Source organism: Lepisma saccharinum, chromosome 13, assembly GCF_977018435.1.
Source record: "Lepisma saccharinum chromosome 13, izLepSacc3.1, whole genome shotgun sequence".
NCBI classification, from domain to species: domain Eukaryota; kingdom Metazoa; phylum Arthropoda; class Insecta; order Zygentoma; family Lepismatidae; genus Lepisma; species Lepisma saccharinum.
In genome coordinates, this window is record NC_139241.1 from 52814878 (window position 1) to 52828125 (window position 13248).

The following is a 13248-nucleotide window of genomic DNA, read 5'->3' on the forward strand; positions in this document are numbered from 1 at the left end:
TTCTTCGACATACTGTCATGGTCATTTTCATTATGCTGTAACACTGTCAAATACATGGTGCTGACGATGTCTACTGTATTTTTTCTTCCTTTAACACGTTCTGTCTTCATCTTGTCCAATGGCTTCCGACATCTCATACTTGTACATGCCGTGGTACTGACGGTCAAGTGGGCCACTTGTTAGTTTGTTTACATATTTTCACATGGTCATATCTTCGTTCCTATGTACAGTAGATGCATGAGACCAACGGCGTTGTGTTTCTCTGCGTGTGCTCTTTTATATTATGCATGTTATTGTATATCGTTCCATTTAAAAAAATATGACTTTGATCCAGATGCCCCATTTGTCGATATTTTTCGACCCACCCCATACCTCCGATTTACGAGCCCCATTTGATATTATTGTTTCCCGCAAACCTCACATCGCTACTGTTTCTGGTTTCTTCGCTATTTCAGGTGGTACTTTTAGGTGCCTCATTATATATATATAATTTTAATAGTTCTATGTTGCGAGTGTGTTCCAACTGCTGCTAGTGTTTTCAAATCTCTGTTTAAACAATGATTCACAAACTGAAATAAAATAATGAAACTCAATATAGAGCATGGCCATGAAGACTTTAAAATATAGTGGGAAGTTTGATAGACATCTGGTATTGCTTTTGAATGAAATCGGTCAAGGATTTTCGTATTGAAGTCTTATACCCTTACAAAACTTTGGAAAATATGTTTGGCGCTGTTGAGAGTCTCTTTCAAATACTGAACAAGAGACTAGGGAATTGTGCCTCTTTGCCTTTAAAGAAAACTAAATAACATGTGCAAATAAACGCATGGCATGTTAGCTGCAAAGGGAAGGCAAGGAATTTTCACTTCTAATTTGAGGTAATGCTTTATTTTCAATTATTTAAAAATTGAATAGCATTTATTTCACTTTCCAACACAAATAGCACAATGAAACAAGCAAATTTATTCTCTCCACGTTTTCCAGCAGGCAGTGGCAAGCACCGTCGTGCCCCCACTGGTGCGCCTATGGTCAGATATAAATTTGGGACTTAATGTAAATAACATTTCTTTTCATGTACAATTCCTTATACTTCCTTTGCTTTCTCTGAAAAGTTGGAAAAAAAATTGAATATGTCATTATGTCAAGGAACAACCTAGTAAAAAAGGAAGACAATTTTTACTAAATATATATCTTTGTAAACTGGCAATAACTTTAATTTAATAGGGTGCCAGTAATTTGACAGGGCACTACGACGTTAACGCTTTTCTATTTATATCTGTTTTGCTTGTTAGGCAGCCCATTTGTCCTTTGCGCCCAGGCAAACCCCGCGCGGGTGTTAGATAATTTTTGGTAGACTTTCATTTTCCGGGGGGCTCTCCGGACGCCCATGGAAAGAATTGAAAGGAAAATGAAACGAAATGTAAATTTCATTGACTCAGGGGTTGAATTTACAAACCTGAAACGTATTTTAGAAATATTTATTTAGGTATTCAAACGCTGAACTGTCAACACTGTGTGCGATATGGGCTCCCTGCAAAGAGGGTTAGCGGTCAGTTTGACATTTACCAAATGGCAGTGTACCTTCCCTAGCGAAGCCTTGTCAAGGGAGCTGGTGTTTGCAGGAAATGACCATGCTGAACATTCCACCCTCCTTCTTTGACACTTTGGTTGTAGTTGATCGAAAGGTCAATTGGACTTCGCTTTCTGTAGAACTACAAATCGTTCCTTTATATTGAAGTATTGACATTCTATTGTTGATATAAAAATCCGTATTTACACCCCCCTGCAGGGGGATGTTCCACTTTTCTGCTTGTGGGGGTGTTCGCCAAACTTGGGATGGTGCTGAGGGTTGTTAGGAGTGTGTGGATAAATCACTGATGCCACTTTATGTGAACAGAACTGCACATAATATTTTGTATTTTTCCTTGACACCATTTAAAAAAAAACAACCTTAGGTTGTAATTGTGATTGAAATTTATTCTCATTCTGGGGACTACATTGTTGATATTTCTATCTGGATCTACAGTAGTATAGATCACATCTTCTTACATATAACACATTTTATTGTGATTACAGTACAAATATATCCACTTGATTATATATATGGATTGCGGCATAATTACATTTACAAATATTACATACACTTGAATACATATATGGGATGTAGATCAGCATAATTACAGTTACAAATATTAAATATACTTGGATACATATATGGGATGTAGATCAGCTTAATTACAGTTACATATATATATTACATCCACTTTATTACATATGTGGGATGTTGATCAGCATAATTACAGTTACAAAATAACAAATAAATGTTACATCCACTCGATTCCATTTATGGGATTTCTTTTCATTCACACACGCACATGAGGTTTAGGAAGATCTGAATCTTTCGCCAGTGACCTCATCCACTCCAGAGGTTTACAGAGAAGTTATTCTCTTGCCAGGGACCTCTCACAAATAATCATTCCAAAGCTAATTTCTTTTCATTCACACACGCACATGAGGTTTAGGAAGATCTGAATCTTGCGCCAGTGACCTCATCCACTCCAGAGGTTTACAGAGAAGTTATTCTCTTGCCAGGGACCTCACCCACAAATAATCATTCCAAAGCTAATTTCTTTTGATTCACACACGCACATGAGGTTTAGGAAGATCTGAATCTTGCGCCAGTGATCTCATCCACTCCAGAGGTTTACAGAGAAGTTATTCTCTTGCCAGGGACCTCACCCACAAATAATCATTCCAAACCTAATCTCTTTTCATTCACACACGCACATGAGGTTTAGGAAGATCTGAATCTTGCGCCAGTGATCTCAACCACTCCAGAGGTTTACAGAGAAGTTATTCTCTTGCCAGGGACCTCACCCACAAATAATCATTCCAAAGCTAATTTCTTTTCATTCACACACGCACATGAGGTTTAGGAAGATCTGAATCTTGCGCCAGTGATCTCATCCACTCCAGAGGTTTACAGAGAAGTTATTCTCTTGCCATGGACCTCAACCACAAATAATCATTCCAAAGCTAATTTCTTTTCATTCACACACGCACATGAGGTTTAGGAAGATCTGAATCTTTCGCCAGTGACCTCATCCACTCCAGAGGTTTACAGAGAAGTTATTCTCTTGCCAGGGACCTCACCCACAAATAATCATTCCTAAGTTAATTTCTTTTCATTCACACACGCACATGAGGTTTAGGAAGATCTGAATCTTGCGCCAGTGACCTCATCCACTCCAGAGGTTTACAGAGAAGTTATTCTCTTGCCAGGGACCTCACCCACAAATAACCTAAGCTAATTTCTTTTCATTCACACACGCACATGAGGTTTAGGAAGATCTGAATCTTGCGCCAGTGACCTCATCGACTCCAGAGGTTTACAGAGAAGTTATTCTCTTGCCAGGGACCTCACCCACAAATAAACATTCCAAACCTAATTTCTTTTCATTCACACACGCACATGAGGTTTAGGAAGATCTGAATCTTGCGCCAGTGACCTCATCCACTCCAGAGGTTTACTGAGAAGTTATTCTCTTGCCAGAGACCTCACCCACAAATAATCATTCCAAACCTAATTTCTTTTCATTCACACACGCACATGAGGTTTAGGAAGATCTGAATCTTGCGCCAGTGACCTCATCCACTCCAGAGGTTTACAGAGAAGTTATTCTCTTGCCAGGGACCTCACCCACAAATAATCATTCCAAACCTAATCTCTTTTCATTCACACACGCACATGAGGTTTAGGAAGATCTGAATCTTGCGCCAGTGACCTCATCCACTCCAGAGGTTTACAGAGAAGTTATTCTCTTGCCAGGGACCTCACCCACAATAATCATTCCAAACCTAATTTCTTTTCATTCACAAACGCACATGATGTTTAGGAAGATCTGAATCTTGCGCCAGTGACCTCATCCACTCCAGAGGTTTACAGAGAAGTTATTCTCTTGCCAGGGACCTCACCCACAAATAATCATTCCTAAGCTAATTTCTTTTCATTCACACACGCACATGAGGATTAGGAAGATCTGAATCTTGCGCCAGTGACCTCATCCACTCCAGAGGTTTACAGAGAAGTTATTCTCTTGCCAGGGACCTCACCCACAAATAATCATTCCAAACCTAATTTCGTTTCATTCACACACGCACATGAGGTTTAGGAAGATCTGAATCTTTCGCCAGTGACCTCATCCACTCCAGAGGTTTACAGAGAAGTTATTCTCTTGCCAGGGACCTCACCCACAAATAATCATTCCAAACCTAATTTCGTTTCATTCACACACGCACATGAGGTTTAGGACGATCTGAACCTTGCGCCAGTGACCTCATCCACTCCAGAGGTTTACAGATAAGTTATTCTCTTGCCAGGGACCTCACCCACAAATAATCATTCCAAACCTAATCTCTTTTCATTCACACACGCACATGAGGTTTAGGAAGATCTGAACCTTGCGCCAGTGACCTCATCCACTCCAGAGGTTTACAGAGAAGTTATTCTCTTGCCAGGGACCTCACCCACAAATAATCATTCCAAACCTAATCTCTTTTCATTCACACACGCACATGAGGTTTAGGAAGATCTGAACCTTGCGCCAGTGACCTCATCCACTCCAGAGGTTTACAGAGAAGTTATTCTCTTGCCAGGGACCTCACCCACAAATAATCATTGCAACGCTAATTTCTTTTCATTCACACACGCACATGAGGTTTAGGAAGATCTGAACCTTGCGCCAGTGACCTCATCCACTCCAGAGGTTTACAGAGAAGTTATTCTCTTGCCAGGGACCTCACCCACAAATAATCATTCCAAAGCTAATTTCTTTTCATTCACACACGCACATGAGGTTTAGGAAGATCTGAATCTTTCGCCAGTGACCTCATCCACTCCAGAGGTTTACAGAGAAGTTATTCTCTTGCCCGGGACCTCACCCACAATAATCATTCCAACGCTAATTTCTTTTCATTCACACACGCACATGAGGTTTAGGAAGATCTGAATCTTGCGCCAGTGACCTCATCCACTCCAGAGGTTTACAGATAAGTTATTCTCTTGCCAGGGACCTCACCCACAAATAATCATTCCAAAGCTAATTTCTTTTCATTCACACACGCACATGAGGTTTAGGAAGATCTGAACCTTGCGCCAGTGACCTCATCCACTCCAGAGGTTTACTGAGAAGTTATTCTCTTGCCAGGGACCTCACCCACAAATAATCATTCCAAACCTAATTTCGTTTCATTCACACACGCACATGAGGTTTAGGAAGATCTGAATCTTGCGCCAGTGACCTCATCCACTCCAGAGGTTTACAGAGAAGTTATTCTCTTGCCCGGGACCTCACCCACAATAATCATTCCAACGCTAATTTCTTTTCATTCACACACGCACATGAGGTTTAGGAAGATCTGAATCTTGCGCCAGTGACCTCATCGACTCCAGAGGTTTACAGAGAAGTTATTCTCTTGCCAGGGACCTCACCCACAAATAATCATTCCAAACCTAATTTCTTTTCATTCACACACGCACATGAGGTTTAGGAAGATCTGAATCTTTCGCCAGTGACCTCATCCACTCCAGAGGTTTACAGAGAAGTTATTCTCTTGCCAGGGACCTCACCCACAAATAATCATTCCTAAGCTAATTTCTTTTCATTCACACACGCACATGAGGATTAGGAAGATCTGAATCTTGCGCCAGTGACCTCATCCACTCCAGAGGTTTACAGAGAAGTTATTCTCTTGCCAGGGACCTCACCCACAAATAATCATTCCAAACCTAATTTCGTTTCATTCACACACGCACATGAGGTTTAGGAAGATCTGAATCTTTCGCCAGTGACCTCATCCACTCCAGAGGTTTACAGAGAAGTTATTCTCTTGCCAGGGACCTCACCCACAAATAATCATTCCAAACCTAATTTCGTTTCATTCACACACGCACATGAGGTTTAGGACGATCTGAACCTTGCGCCAGTGACCTCATCCACTCCAGAGGTTTACAGATAAGTTATTCTCTTGCCAGGGACCTCACCCACAAATAATCATTCCAAACCTAATCTCTTTTCATTCACACACGCACATGAGGTTTAGGAAGATCTGAACCTTGCGCCAGTGACCTCATCCACTCCAGAGGTTTACAGAGAAGTTATTCTCTTGCCAGGGACCTCACCCACAAATAATCATTCCAAACCTAATCTCTTTTCATTCACACACGCACATGAGGTTTAGGAAGATCTGAACCTTGCGCCAGTGACCTCATCCACTCCAGAGGTTTACAGAGAAGTTATTCTCTTGCCAGGGACCTCACCCACAAATAATCATTGCAACGCTAATTTCTTTTCATTCACACACGCACATGAGGTTTAGGAAGATCTGAACCTTGCGCCAGTGACCTCATCCACTCCAGAGGTTTACAGAGAAGTTATTCTCTTGCCAGGGACCTCACCCACAAATAATCATTCCAAAGCTAATTTCTTTTCATTCACACACGCACATGAGGTTTAGGAAGATCTGAATCTTTCGCCAGTGACCTCATCCACTCCAGAGGTTTACAGAGAAGTTATTCTCTTGCCCGGGACCTCACCCACAATAATCATTCCAACGCTAATTTCTTTTCATTCACACACGCACATGAGGTTTAGGAAGATCTGAATCTTGCGCCAGTGACCTCATCCACTCCAGAGGTTTACAGATAAGTTATTCTCTTGCCAGGGACCTCACCCACAAATAATCATTCCAAAGCTAATTTCTTTTCATTCACACACGCACATGAGGTTTAGGAAGATCTGAACCTTGCGCCAGTGACCTCATCCACTCCAGAGGTTTACTGAGAAGTTATTCTCTTGCCAGGGACCTCACCCACAAATAATCATTCCAAACCTAATTTCGTTTCATTCACACACGCACATGAGGTTTAGGAAGATCTGAATCTTGCGCCAGTGACCTCATCCACTCCAGAGGTTTACAGAGAAGTTATTCTCTTGCCCGGGACCTCACCCACAATAATCATTCCAACGCTAATTTCTTTTCATTCACACACGCACATGAGGTTTAGGAAGATCTGAATCTTGCGCCAGTGACCTCATCGACTCCAGAGGTTTACAGAGAAGTTATTCTCTTGCCAGGGACCTCACCCACAAATAATCATTCCAAACCTAATTTCTTTTCATTCACACACGCACATGAGGTTTAGGAAGATCTGAATCTTTCGCCAGTGACCTCATCCACTCCAGAGGTTTACAGAGAAGTTATTCTCTTGCCAGGGACCTCACCCACAAATAATCATTCCAAAGCTAATTTCTTTTCATTCACACACGCACATGAGGTTTAGGAAGATCTGAATCTTGCGCCAGTGACCTCTTCCACTCCAGAGGTTTACAGAGAAGTTATTATCTTGCCAGGGACCTCACCCACAAATAATCATTCCAAAGCTAATTTCTTTTCATTCACACACGCACATGAGGTTTAGGAAGATCTGAATCTTGCGCCAGTGAACTTATCCACTCCAGAGGTTTACAGAGAAGTTATTCTCTTGCCAGGGACCTCACCCACAAATAATCATTCCAAACCTAATCTCTTTTCATTCACACACACACATGCGCCAGTGACCTCATCCACTTCAGAGGTTTACAGAGAATTAAATTATTAACCCACCCTCCCTCCTAACTTATGATTAGCAGCATTATATGTTTTTCCATTTTTTCCCCAGCTTTAAGATTTGAAGCCTCACTAGTTTCCTGGATGTTCACGACTTGAGTTTTCATTAGAAATCTAGAATCAAAATTTGAATCATTAGAATATAAACTTTAAGAAGGAACCCATTGTGTGTCTCGAAATTCTAAAATGATTTATTGGACAAATTTGCCTTTTATCCCTCATTGGTCATTATATTTTGTGATCACTCGTTATAAGTGTTAGGTTTCTTGATTCAATTGTTTCTATTATTAGAGCTATGACAAAATTCATAGTCAAATGTCAATTTTTCCTTTTTCCATCTTAAATTTCATGATAATGTGTACTAATAGTACACATATAGATGATTAATTACACTGGTCTACATATGAAATATTTTTTTCTGCTGACTTAGATATTTTAACTGATTCTACATAATTTGAGGTCGCTGATTTCAAATATGTAGTCAGAAAAAGTGTATCACGTCACAATTTTTCACAAATCACATTTGAAAATTTTCACAATATTATAATACTGGGCTAAACTCCAACAATTTTCCATATAGATATCTGTACATAATGAAATATTTTTTTCTGCTGACAGATATTTTAACTGATTCTATATAATTTGAGGTCACTGATTCCAAATATGTAGTCAGAAAAAGTGTATCACGTCACAATTTTTCACAAATCACATTTGAAAATTTTCACAATATTATAATACTGGGCTAAACTCCCAACAATTTTCCATTATCTGTACATAATGAAATATTTTTTTCTGCTGACTTAGATATTTTAACTGATTCTATATAATTTGAGGTCGCTGATTCCAAATATGTAGTCAGAAAAAGTGTATCACATCACAATTTTTCACAAATCAAATTTGAAAATTTTTACAATAATACTGGGCTAAACGCCAACAATTTTCCATAATTATAAGACTGCAAACATAGGTGGCGTAGCTGATAACAGGTATTAAGTTGCATTGTTTCACAAGTCACATTTCCAAATTTTCAGAAAATTATATCCGGCTACATTCCAACAGCACTGGCAAAGAGATTGCGTCGTAGTCAGATGTCCATGCAGAGTATCACATCACGTTGTTTACAAACATACGTTTCTATTTTCTCAATAGGGAGTTCTTAATGGACAAAAAGTTTTAGGCAATTCCGGCAAATTGATCAATTTGTTTCACGAGCACATACAGTCAACACCTGATGCCTGTACCTATGCTAAACTTAACATACACCACAGAATAGCACAACATGCATACCTAATTAGGCAAAAAAAAAAAATGTTTCTTTGATTTTCTGGAGTAGTTGGACTCAGGAACGTCACTCTGCAAGCACCAGAAATAGTCGGCCATCATGTTTACATTCCATCTCTCCTGATATCGGTGCTCCATGTTTTTTATGTTTTGGTGGAAGCGTTCGCCCTCTTCTTCACTTACGGAACCAAGATTGGACGGAAATATATCTAAGTGGCTGTGCAGGAAGTGAAGCTTGGCACTCATATTAACTTTTGAAACGTCACCAACAGATTTTCAACTAGAACCTCGTAGTTGAGCGCCCTGAAGTTTCCAAGAAAGTTTGTAATGACATCAGAAAAGGCACACATGCATCTTTCTCTGTGCGGTTCATTGTTTGTAAGAATTCTTCATCTTTCATTAGCATCCTTATCTGAGGACCATCAAAAATACCTGCTTTTACTTTCTCATTCGTCAATGCAGGCAATTTTGAGCAAATGTATTTAAAGCAAGCCCCATTCTTATCCAGAGCTTTTACATACTGCTTCATTAATACCAACTTAATGTGCAGTGGAGGAAGTAACACTTTCTTAGGATCAACAAGCGGCTTGTTCTGGATGTTTTTAGCCCCGACTTCAAAGATTTTCCTGGAGGGACACAGTATTCATACCCAATGTTCGTTCCTTGCTCGACTGTCCCATAAACACAAAAAGCATGGATATTACGTGAAACCTGCTTGTTGACCAAGTAACATTGAAATGACCTTGAGATCTCCGCACACAAGCCAACTGTCATTTGCATACTTTATCTCTCGAAGCAGTTTCATTGTTTCGTAGCTTTCCTTCAAATGTACGGAGTGGTCAACAGGAATAGATACTAACTTATTGCCATTATGCATCAACACACACTTCAAACTCCTCTTCGAGCTATCAATAAAAATCCTCCATTCTTCTGCATTATACGTACATCCCATAGCTTCAATTAGTCCCTTCACATCTGTACAATAGACAAGTTCTTCGTCCCTTTGAAAATATCTTAGATGCCTCTCTCTCTGTCCCGACACATGAAGGTTGTTCCAGACGCTTACATATTTCTTTCCTTTAGTCTACACAGGTCCTGCATACTTTATGAGGTGCCCCGGATTTATCTTGGTCACCCAATTTAATTCCGAAATATGCACTATATGCTTTCCTTACAAAGTCAGTAATATTTGTCCTTTGTTTTGGGGTTAACAATGCTCGAATAACTGATTGAAATAATATTCATTATAATATTCCATGTGCTGCCATCTTGTGACCTCTTTACGGACTACGTTGTTTCACTGCTCTAAATATACATCCCTAATCTTAGATAATTTTCTATTTTCCTCCGAAACCTGACGTGATAGAAAAAAACGGATTTTGGTTTTGGATTTACCACCCTCGAATTACTAAAGAACAACCATCAGCCTCCAGTCAGCAAAATGGACGTAGACCAGTGTTATTAGTACAGTACTACATGCCTACATAGTGTTTATACACATTTAACTATCACTAAGCAACTTAAAAGTTCTTACATGTAAATATTAGGAAAATATCAAATAGACCAGTTTGTTCCTTAGCCATTATTGAAACAACAATATTGTTGAGCATAGACTCATAAGGTAGAGAAAGTCTAAATATGGGCGAAAATTTAAATATGGGTTTTGGAGTTATGAGCGCTACTCTGTGCTGTAGCCTGGCAGAGGCAAAAGGAACTGGTTATCTGTCAAGGACAAAGGTTGCGGCGCCAATTCGCAAGAGAAAGTGGTGGTTACTTTCGGCCTTGGACGCTGTTATAGAATTGCGACCTCCGAAAACTTTTTGCAGGTATGTTTTAACTTAGCTTTTTCTGATTTGTCATCTGCTTTGTATAGGTTATGATATTAGCGGTACATAAAACAAATGTGGGCTTTTATAATGTCATGACTTGTTTGTGAAATATGTACCACAGAGAGCGAAAATAAATTGAAGAAAAAGAGCGTGTTGGTCTAAATATGGGCTATGACATGAGGTCTAATGCAGAGATCACATTTCCAATAAATATTTGGATGTTTTTCTTAATTTCGATTTTTCCCATTCAGCGTTATTTTCAAAACAACATATTATTCATAAATATGAATTATTTTTAGCGATAAGTGATTGTTTTTTAAAATTTTAATTGCTTTTTGTGATATTACCACTAGTAGCCCATATTTAGACCAGAATTTTGAAATACATCAGTTTACCATTTTTTGGAAATAGCTTTTTTTAAAAAAAAAATTGAGACCTATACTTTAGCATGCTATTACATTTAAGTATATATTTCATACATATGGATTTTTAAGGCAGGTGCTTGATATTTTAATTTTTTCCTCCGAAAATGACAAAATAAAAAGGGGGCCCATATTTAGACCTTTTCGTCTACTGATCGGAAATGACCCTACAATTTAAATTTGGAACCGAACCACTATGCAATATGCCTGAAAAAGGGATCGATTATGAGACACCTATAGGCTTTGTCTGTGTTTATTTAGTTTGCTCCTCGTCTTTTCCTTCATTGTACCGTGACAATAGGAGGCATTATGGCAAGTAATAACCACCCATTCCAGCCATGGGCCCCTATTTTTGCAAAACAATATGCTAATCTCTAGTACATGGAAATCAGCTTGCTTCCTGTTTACAGTACTATAGACGGTGTTAAAGGCGGAGCTACTGCGGCGCATGCGCACTCGTCTGGCTCCCCTGGAACATCCGGTTACGTTGAGGGTGCTATGGACGATAATATGAAACGGCAAAGTGGAGATTCTTTTACAAGGAAATAGCGTGTCAGCTGCATGGCATATGGTTGCACAGTTCGATCGGGAACAAATTTGTTGAGTCAAGTATCACTTCGTAGGTTTGCGAAGGACGTAGAGAGACGAAACCTGTGGATACAAGCAGAACGAAAAAAAGGATTGGTACCCGGAAAGGATTTGTACGACTTGCATTTTGCTACAAGCATGTTGATCGCTTATCTGCGTATTGTGTTGTGGTGAAAGGAACGGCGCGACAGCAGTGGTTCACACCGAAGTGACAAGCGACGCAGGCCCATGGGAAATCAAGTCTCAGGCGGCACAATACACGCCATTGAGAATCTGAGCGACACGTCCAGCTTGTCGCGTCCCTTCGGTTCGATACAGTTCGTTGATCACTGAGGATTCACTTTCAAGTGGCACGGAGATTACACACCGAAGAGGCAAGCAACGGCCCCTTATTCTAAAGGAAACAATCCTCCTTGCATACGAGTACAACAGACCGAGGCGACACGATGCATAGTACTGAGAAAACAGACCAGTCCAAGCGACACGTGCATGTTCTCGTGGTGAATTGGTTCGAAAGTAAGCTTTCAGACTGAAGCGATACGTGTCTCTTGGAAACCAACATTAAAAAAATAAACAACACCTTTTCAATTAAAGCGACACGACAAATTGCAGGTGTCGCTTCTCGCTTTCATTTCGCTCGGACTGGGCCGTTTTATCAATACTGTGCATTGTGTTGCCCCGGCCTGTTATGTGCGCAAGCGTGGTGAATGGTTTGCATCGGTACACCACATGTTTCCAAACATACTGACGGATTGAATTTGAAATTGTGCGTGCACCAGCAATTAGGCTATTTTGCACCCATCACATTATACAGGTCCAGCCCCTTACCATAACTAAAAATATAACTAATACAGAGTGTCCACAAAGTCCTGTCCCTTGAACTTTGAATAGCTATAAGTTGGTAACGAAATGTCGGAGATGAATACGACTTTAGCACAAGAGAGCATGGTCCTTTGGCATGTTTATGTGTTGAAATAAATACACCACGTACCTGAAGAAACGCAGGAGGGGGGGGGGTTTCGTGCAGGGTGGGGGGGAAAATGAACAAAAGCTATTTTTACCCCAAAACTTCTCTCAGTTCCTTATTTACGATAACTTTCTCCGAACTTTTAGTCTCTACGTGCACAGAAATGTCGAAGGAGGTTAATTTTTTTTGGTTGCAATGCGTAGGGTGACAGAGAAATGACATTTTGTGACGTCAGCCGGAAATCCTACTTTTTGCACATTTTCACAGCAGTTTGCAACGCTGCGAGCATCAAATTGCACGGCACGATCCATGCTGGGTATCTACACAACATGGGAAGAAAAAAGTACTGATATCGAGTGATCGTAAATTGTAACATCTGGTATGGACGGTTACTTTTACAGTTTGTTGGTTAGCAACACTGACTTCTCTGTTGAGCAATCCAGGCGGCGCTGCCGTGCTTTGTAACTGGATCAAACCTGTCAGCGCTGGTCTG